This window comes from Argiope bruennichi, chromosome 5 (genome assembly GCF_947563725.1).
Source record: "Argiope bruennichi chromosome 5, qqArgBrue1.1, whole genome shotgun sequence".
Taxonomy (NCBI): Eukaryota; Metazoa; Arthropoda; class Arachnida; order Araneae; family Araneidae; genus Argiope; species Argiope bruennichi.
In genome coordinates, this window is record NC_079155.1 from 74,821,637 (window position 1) to 74,829,683 (window position 8,047).

The window sequence follows — 8,047 nt, forward strand, 5'->3', positions numbered from 1 at the left end:
AAAAACGGATTATTTCAAAAAATTAGCATCAAACTTTTTCCATACAAATGAGTAACAAGAAAAGGTAAATGATCAATGACCGTACAAGTCCTGCATGCAGCGCCCTGACAGAATCGACGAAGGCGTGCAAACAACAGGTAAAGCAGACAACTAAGCAATCACCCTATTCATCCAAATTATTTTATTCTAATTATATTTTGCTTTTATTTAATTATTAATTACTATTTATAATTATTAATATTATCTATTTATTATTTATGTATTTTATTTATCAATATTATTTCTCTCTCTCTCTTTTTAATTCCCTTACAGATCAACAGCTAATCAAGCAGTAAAATATTTAGGTTTAGATCATTTTTTCTTTAAACAAGGTTAAATTAAATCAGCTATAGGGTTTCGGAGATTAAGGACCATCGAATCCAGGTGCTCCGTCAAAATAATCATCACGTCGTCGCAAATATTAGAATATATTTGATAAAATTCTATTTAATATTTGTAAATCTTCTAATCGTAGAACTACTTAATTGCGAAGAAGACTATTAAAAAATAATACCTAGTTATTGTGCTTAAAATTTTTTGTGTGTGTGTTACTTTTGTTACAGAAGTCCGTTTCTCGTGAGAGTAACAATTTCGCAATATGCGTGTTGATAAGTGACTCTCAAACATCAATGTTCATTTAAATATCGAGGTCGGATTTCTTCACGACTCCAGTTTTTTATCTTTGTATACGAAACAGGAAAAATAATTCATCTTGTCTTTGGCAGCTAAGTGAGGATAATGATAAATAATTGCTCTTAAACAGTTATAAATTAAAATTTTCCTTTAGCAGTTAGAAATAAAATAACTGATAACACTGAACAGCTGTTTGTTTACGTTTCTTGTCATATGAAATTTTTCGAATCCGGTATCTATATCTCCACAACTATATTTTTTATGCAATTTGATATGTGGGTATTACGAGGCTGTGTAGACTAAGAAAATACAATAATAACCAAGTGCAATTATCTTGAAAAGCACCAAATTGTAGGGGGGGGAATCGTAACAGTTTAATTAGTTTAAGTTGAATTGGCTATCCAAATTAGACCTCTAAATTTGCTTTCAGATATGTTATCGGAGAAGGGACAAATGAAATTGAAACACCAAACATTTTTAATCCTGAATTTTAAAAAAATCTATCAATGTGAGAAAAAAATTCATATTTTAAAAGCGTTCTGTAATTTTAAATAGTCTGTAAATTTAAATAGTAATACAATGCTTGATTTCTCTCCCCCCCCCCAAAAAAAAAGCATCGAAAGTTAAATTTGAAAGAAAAAGAAAAATTGGAAAATGTATATGGACTTAATAATTAAGACACGTTAACTTCAATTTTCACTTCTATTTTGAGAAAATCGACCGCCTGATGCTGTTTGAAATCGTAGAGCAACATTTTTAGAATAGGATTTTTTTAAAAATTATTATTTATGTAGTTCGCAACGTTTGACTAATAGAAAAGTATTTACAGGATTTTTTCAATAAACCTCTTTGTTTTGAATAAAATGGAATTTTTCAAAATTGCTACATATATCGACCTGAAATACATTTTTACCGATTATTTCTTTCTTTTATACTTAAATAAAATTCCAAACATTTTACTCCAATTTTTCAAAAAAAATTTTTAAAAAGTGAAAATATATTTTGAAATTGCCATTTTTTAAAAATTTACTTCTATTTTAATAAAGCTATATCAGTTTTCGACAGCTCATTTCAGAGGGGTTTTTTTTAAAAAAAAATACCTTTAACTTTTTTTATTTAAACGCTTCATCTCTGATTACTATGAATATTTTTTTTTATTTAAACTCGGGAAAACGGTATTTTAATCTATACCTCTTATTCAGGTTCTAAATTTTAGATTTATTTTGGATAATCAACTCAAACCAATAAATAAAAAAAGTGTGTTTTTTTTGGGGGGGGCGGGGATTAAAATATCATTCTACCTAGACGATCAGCTTAGTCACGTTCTCTAGTGACTACAAGATATCACATTTGTCTAATATGTAGTCCGTAGCTTCAGGAAGATAGAATGCTATAAGGAATTGACATATTTAGTGTTAAATTCCGTATCAGGCTCCAACTGAGTAGTAGACAAGGGGTTTTTTTTTAGTTCGTTTCTAATGTGATCGATATCTTCTAATAGTGTAGATGTTAAAATAATCCTGATTGCTACACACGGAAACGTTTATTAACATATCTTCTAGATGAAACTGCTCTTGATCACATTTTTTAATGGCACTTTTATAAAGAAATAGAGTAGAAAATTGAGAGTAAAATTCTCAAGATGATTTTTTGTTTGTTTGTTTTAAAGTATGTGATCGTTCCAAATTAATTTTTCTTAAAATATTATAAGATAATCACATTTTTGTTTAAAATAAATATTTGTATAAAAATCTATCCAATTAAAAGTTAATTGGAAAACGTTATAATAGGAACAATATTTAAATGGTGATTGATGTATAGCGTATTAACTAATGATTAGCGTGAAGAAAAATTTATCTCAAACTTTCTCTTATTGCATTTAACCCTTTAAAGGGCCATTTTTTTCTAGTCATATTATGTTAAAATATTTTAGGCTTGAAATTAGAATAAGAAAAGGGATGTATTTAGCTTATTAGAAAAATTTAATTTGATTAATTAATTAATTTGGTTAATTAATAATTAAGTAACAGATCAAGACACATCGTTTTGTCTGAGATTAAAGAACTGAAGCATCTAAGTTTCTGACTTACTAAAAGAGTTAGAACTTATGCCAACCTACATAATTTCTTACAAAGATTGATAAATTTGGTGGGAAACATACTTCCCACGGCCCTAGAAAAGGGTTAAGGTAATTTGAGTTAAACATAACACTGAGAACAATTAGCTTTTGAAAATAAATATTTTTTATTCGAAATTGTATTATATTATTCTCCGGAATGACTAATATCAAAAATTGTTTCAACTGTTTTACAGATAAAAAAAGGAAATTATTTTTCCTCCCGTTATAAAATTTATTTTACGTCCACCTTTTTATATTGTTACGGAACTTCGTCCACTTAGTAGTAAAGTTAACGGGTTCGCTTGTAGTAGGTGTTTGGAGACGCACGGTCTACAGGCCTCGGTAGCAAATGACAACTTTATTAACATGATGTCACGGTCACGGCAAATTCACTGCCGAGACGCACACGGCAGCACTTATCACAAACAGCCCAACAATGATAAACTGCTCGAAGCATTCAGGGATTAAACTCTTTCAACTATTAACCAATGTTAAACTCCAAATACTGCCTCCAGGTTGGTCGCGTGACCTTTTATAGTTCCCGAGACATGGCAAAGAAGGTTCTCGAACAGTCAAGCATATCTCGGTTCCTAGTGGCTCTATCGCCAAAATTCTGGAATATTCCAGTATTATCTATTTTGTCGCCAAATGCTCTCCAAGCTCTGGAATCACTGATTCGGCATCCTATCAGCATCCAACCACGACCTTCGTGTTTCCGAAAGTCGTAATCCAACAGAGCTGATCGTAAAACGGTCTTTCCAGTAATGGAACTAACCGTGCTGGGAAACAACATCACAGGTTTGTTACAGTATAGAGAACAGAATAGTTAAAGTATTTTAAATTCTCTTCTTATTTATTAGAAGTTAACTGCAAAATTCAGTTAAAATTCATGTTATGCTCAAACCACTTTTCCTATTTTATTTATTCACTTGTTATTTTTAATTTTCTCTTATACGAAATATAGAGAAAGTATTGTAATAAAAAAAATTCGAACTCCAGGTCCATATTTGAAAACTTATTTTTGGCATTATGTTTGTCCTATTGTTTGCGAACTCGATAACTCAGAAACACTTTGCATTAGGCTATGAAATTTGTCATATGATCTTAACACCAAATTCGTAGGTTTCTATCAAATTTTGAATAAAAACCATTCAGAGAAAGTTTAATTGCCAGCTTATCTAAATATAAGTGAAGACGATAATTACAATCAAGGAGAAATAGAAGATTAAAATTTGGTACAGAGATCTAGCATCCGAAATATAGAAATCTATCAAATTTGGAACGAAATTCATTGCGAGTTTGGCCGCCTGTCGGTTTTACTGTCACAAGCATGTAAATGCAATGGCAACTCGAAAGCGCTGTAGCTTAGATATATGAAATTTGATTTGTGATTTTGTAACTACAACTGCAACTCTGCATTCAATTTTGGTTTCAATCAACTGAAAGGTGTCTAAAATACACATTTCGGTGTTTTAGTTATAATGCATTAACCATCTCTTAATGATTAATCACCAAAAATTGCGCGCTGGCTTTTTTATAACTATTGTTCGCCAATGCCATGCAGTTAATATTGCAAAAGTGCTTTTATTAGGGTATAAGAGAAAATTAGGTTAAGACCACTTCTGTTAAGTTATCCTGTTCGCATGATCACGGACGGAAAAAAAAAAGATTTGTCTTGCCTTAATGAACTTCTTTCAAAATTTTGGTGATCTAGATTTATAATACACCGAATATACGGTAAATACGTATACCGAATTTTATATGTCATGCTCGTTTCCTTTGGGATATCGTGTTCAAAGACAAATATAATTGGGTTTTTTTCTTTCGGATTTCAACTGAGAAATGAACACATTCTTCAAAATATCAAAAGACGAATTCTTATTTTCGGCTACTGTAGAAAGCAATTTAATTCTTTTATAGACATTGAAAAATTTATTACAAAAATGCTTCAATTTAAAATTTGTAATAATGCATTAAGTTTGTTATGGTTTTAATTTTTTTTTGACTAATTATAATGCAGATTAAATAAGTTCTCATGACACAACGGTAATAAAAGAAAACTTTTTCACCATCTATAAAAAAAAATTTATCTTCTGTTTTAAACCAATATTGAAAAAAAATCATTAATAAGAGCTTTCTGGATTGTTTGACCATGTTAAGTTTTGAGATTTTCTTCCGTTTTTTTTTTCCTTATAAATAGTAAAATATAATGGAATGAATAAATTTTTTGAGCAAACGCTATAGTAATATCAGTATCCCAAATTTCCTAGCAAATTGATGTTTTCTTGTCTTTTTTTTTTAACGAACATAATTCATTCCTGTTCTCACTCTAGGTATAATTAACTGAAGTAACCCTGATCCACTCATAAATTAATGCTTTTGATTTTTTTCTGTCAACATAAATCAATCCAGTTCTTCGAATTGGAGTTGTTAAAGGTATCCCCCCTCCCCAATGGCAGAGTCTGTATTACTGATCCAATTATAATTTAGTACTTCTGCCATCATAAATAAGAAAATCCCATTTTACACTTATGTTGATGCTATTCTGCCGATTCCCCTGAAAGGATTGCAGACATTTTACAATCTCAATTGCAGATTTTTTGTTTTTTAATATAAATCGTAACTGGAGACTTGAATTTCCTCACGCGGCTGAAGACATTTAGTCAAAATGACTCCATTGTTATTTTACTTTTTTGTTTTTGTAAACAGCATTAGAATTTATTTTGGAAACATAATACATACTGGAAATCATGGAGTTAGCGAAAATATTAATATTAAAAACGTTAATTGTTCTATTAAATATTGGAAAGATGTTAGAAGAAAAACCTAAACAATCTCTTAATGAGTATTTACTTTGTTTATATATTAAGGAAGTACACTAATATTAATAACTGTTAGAATTTAACAAACGAGAATAAATATTTTAGAATTCTTTATTGTTTTTGCATAATTCAAATTAAAAGCAGTTTCAAAGACATGGGATTCAATGACCCCATAGAAATAACAACAAAAACTTTGAAAAAGAATTATTGGAATATACGCACGTGTTCATACTTAGATTTTTGCCAGCATACTGTTGAAAGAACAACTTGAAGGTACTAAGAAGAGAATGGTATTCAAGGAGACAAAATACCAAGTGATAATTTGAGCTAATGAACAACGCAAAGCCATTTTGACTCTCGTCTCCAATTACGGGTTAATCTTTCTGCTTTAATCGATTTTTTTTTTAATGCAGTTGATTAACAGATGCATTTTCTTGGAACATGTTATTCGGTGATGAGCTATTCTTTCCTGTTAAAACTTGAAATCTTTACCCTTTCAATGTTCGATTTAATGTAATATGTTTCTATTGAACATTTTATCATAGTATTTTTCTCCTGAGCATATTGTTGACTCGTTTTCTATACTTAGAAAAATGTGCCATTGTATAATTCAGTGATGTGTATATTATTCTATATAATCTGACAGATGTCCGGTTTCATATGTGTCGGATCCGAAAGAGTGTACAATATTAGGTATCATTTAAAGCAACAATTATCAATTTAAAGTCCTTGCTGTCTTGAGGAACAGCAAAAAAAATAAATAAAAAAAAAAACAAAGAAAGAAATTTTAAAAATTTCCCAAAGCCAATTATTGCAACCTTAGTAAGGAAATATATCAGTTAATATAATATGTCACCATTAAAAAATGTATACATTTTTATAAATAACAATTTTTTTATATATATAAATGGTTTTAAAACCTTCTGGTTTATTTCTAAGGGCAGCGGGAAATAATGATAAATATTCGAGAGTGGCGAGTCCTTCCTGCCAAAAGATAATGTTTTAAAATACTTTGGTATGGAGTAATAAACATTCAAAATGCAGCAGTGAACTATGGCGGATTTAGAAATTTTGCGATCCTATACAGGACATTACGAAAATTTTCTATTAAAAATCGGACAATTTAATTTCACATTTCAAGACATTTTTAACTCTTTTTGTTAAGGATTTCTTAAAATCTGTATTAATATTTTAACAACTTCATGAATATATATATATATATAATATATACACACCGGGTGTTCCATAAATTTGTAAATACTTTAAAAATTCATAAAAATTGAAGGAATGAATATATTTTAATGCGGTTTGCGAAACTGTTATTCTCATGAAAGGGGATTTTTTTCATACAAAAAAAAAGAAATAGTTCAAAAATTTCTCGATAGAGGGCGCTAAACACAAGCAAAACATACAATTTTACGGGAAAAATACTTTTATTTGCATGCAAGCAATTGTTTACATGCGTATCACACCAGTACTACAGTACTTGTTCTATATGTCCACCATCACCACAAATAACAGTTTGGAAGCGGGAGACAACACTGGTAACTGCATCATCAGCATATCCGGATGAATGTATGAGATTTCGTGGCGAATGGCTTCCTTTAGCGGCACTAACGAAGTTGGCCTATGGCGGTACACCCGAGACTTAAGGTAACCCCATAAGCAAAAATCAAGGGGTGTTAAATCTGTTGAGCGTGGGGGCCATTCATGTGTAAAGTGACGGCTGATTATACGTTCTTCGGTAAAAGTTCTTCTCAAAAATGCCTTCACTTAGGTGTCGATGTGAGGAGGTGCCTCGTCTTGCATGGATTTGTGTCAAGGACATCGTGTTCCAATAAGGACGGTATCACTTCTTTCTGTAACATTTCCAAGTAACTTGTTCCATTAACTGAACATGTCTTCCATCCTGCTTTTTTACAGGGCTTTTCAAAGAAAAAAGGGCCTACAATAATGGATGCAGTGAAACCACACCAAACAGTAAAACGTGGTGAATACAAGGGGTTCTCAGTGTAAGCATGCGGATTCTCATGTGCCCATATTCTACAGTAATGTTTATTAACTGCTCCATGCAAAGCAAAATGAGCCTCATCTGTCCACAATATTTTCAGCAGCCATCGCGGATCATCTTCAATTTTCGCCAAAGGCCAATTTGAGAATTCCAATCTCTTAGCTGTATCATTTGGTAAGAGCTGATGTAGCGATTGCAATTTGTATGGGTACAATTGCAATACACCATGAAGGATACGTTACACAGTCTTTGATATACCAGTTATTCGTGCCACTTCTCGTGCGCTACTGACTGCACTTGTCGACTGTTCCCTTAGCGTGTCCATTTGTGAAGAGACATCGGGGGTACGGACTGTTGTTAAACGAGGTGCACCACTGCGTAGCCGATGACACAAACATCCAGTTTCTTCGAAACGGCGTACTA